At 33.1% G+C, this 1,892-nt stretch overlaps 1 pseudogene; it reads left to right on the top strand.

The window, feature by feature from the left end:
- Window positions 1-1,074: 1,074 nt before the first annotated feature.
- Window positions 1,075-1,640, top strand: LOC102604764 (agamous-like MADS-box protein AGL62; annotated as a pseudogene).
- The last annotated feature ends 252 nt before the right edge of the window (window positions 1,641-1,892 follow it).

Genomic DNA, 1,892 nt, shown 5'->3' with positions numbered 1-1,892 from the left:
TCCATTAACTTTTATGTATTTTTATATCTTAGTGGAGAGAGTGTTTTCAAGAAAGTTTTTATTACGTTAGGCATTGCCTGCCTTTTTTAAGTTACATATCCGTTCTTTATATAGAAAGGATTTTCATACTACACTACAATAATGTACTACTATTCACTTTAACACTTGTCAACATTTCTTTACTAATACACATGCATATGTTGACTATTATGGGTCATACTTAACATTTTATGACTATTTATCTATGTTTCCTGTCACTACTAGAATCGTACTTTAGCGGATACTTCCTTCTTATCAGCGCCTCAACTTTGTTTACTCCCCTAAACAGCTTTCCTCGCCTACCAGTTTCAACATTAGGATGGCATAGTATAGAAGTTTTCTCCCTGTTTTCAGTATGCTAATAAACTAGAATCATGATTCAAATAATTCTAATACATAATAACTAACATAAATTTATTCAATCATATATATGATATTCAGGAATATATGAAATTAGTTCTGCATATTTTTTGAACAATATACCTTTGCCTCTTACTTAGCCATGCTATCTGAAATATCTGATTGGATTCAGATTTCTCCATTAACTTTAAGTATTTTATATCTTAGTGGAGAGAGTGTTTCAAGAAAGTTTTACGAATATTTACAATATTGGATAGGAGCTATGGAAGATATAAAACTATTAGAACAATTAATGGCGGAAAATTTATATATGTACCAAAAACCCAAGATATGTTATATCTAGAGTGTATCATAAATAATATTAAAGAAATATTCAGATTAAAACAACTATCGAAAAAATATTACAATAAATATTATTACATATTACCATGAATTTAGCACTACCAAAAAATAATATTAAAGAGATATCAAGATTAAGACACTTAGCAAAAGAATATTATAATAAAATCTTTAAAATAAAATACTCACCTACCACACTACCATCTACCACACTACCACTTTCATGAATTCATCAACGTACTACCAGTTCCGCACACAATTTCCTATATAAAGTTGTTGGTGTTGAGACCAAAAATCACAATTATACTTTCACAATTTCTTAGTGATAGTTTAGACATGACAAGAAAAATTAGCAAGGGTCGTCAACGGGTTGACATGGTGAAAATTAAGAAGGCGAGTAACTTAGGAGTTACGTTTTCTAAGCGTCGTGCTGGTCTGTTCAAAAAGGCTAGTGAACTTTGTACGCTATGTGGTGCTGAAATTGTCATTGTGATATTTTCCCCCGACGGCAAAATGTGTTCTCCTTTGGTCACCCTAGCGTGGAAACGTTGGTGGAGAGGTTCCGGTTTCCTCCACCAAATAACGATGTCCACAATCAACAAATCGTGGCTCGTAGAGAAGCTAGTATTCGTGAACTCAATACCAAGCTCATGAACCTAGAGGGGGTTCTCCAGATGGAGAAAAATCATGGAGAATCCCTTCGAGAAATTAGGAAGAGATTTGATGGTGTATGGTGGGAATCTCCTATCGAATAACTTAACTTATTCCAACTTCAACATTTGAAGAAGGCATTGGAAATTCTAAAGAAAAAGGTTGAAAAAGAGGCACAAATGGTGAATAATAATGCATTCCCATTTCAGACATTGGGAAGTGCCTGGACTCCTCCAAATTGTTCTAGCTAAAGTTCTTCATATGGACTCAATGTTGGTGGACCCTTTACTAATAGGGTTAGTGGATCTACTTCTTCCATAGTTCCCAATTACTAGTGTGCGTGTTAAGGAATTGTCGAAAGTTAAATTAAAAACTTAAATATTATATTAAATGTCTAGGTTCATTTGTCATTTGAGGTGTTCATCATGAAATGTTCATGAGTTATGATTCAGTCGAAGTCAGTACTAAGTGTTGTGTTCATTAGATAATGTTCATCAGTTATG

The sequence above is a fragment of the Solanum tuberosum genome, unplaced genomic scaffold (assembly GCF_000226075.1).
Source record: "Solanum tuberosum cultivar DM 1-3 516 R44 unplaced genomic scaffold, SolTub_3.0 scf00179, whole genome shotgun sequence".
NCBI classification, from domain to species: domain Eukaryota; kingdom Viridiplantae; phylum Streptophyta; class Magnoliopsida; order Solanales; family Solanaceae; genus Solanum; species Solanum tuberosum.
Note: the sequence above shows the minus strand (reverse complement) of the source record. Positions and strands in the feature narration are given on the sequence as shown.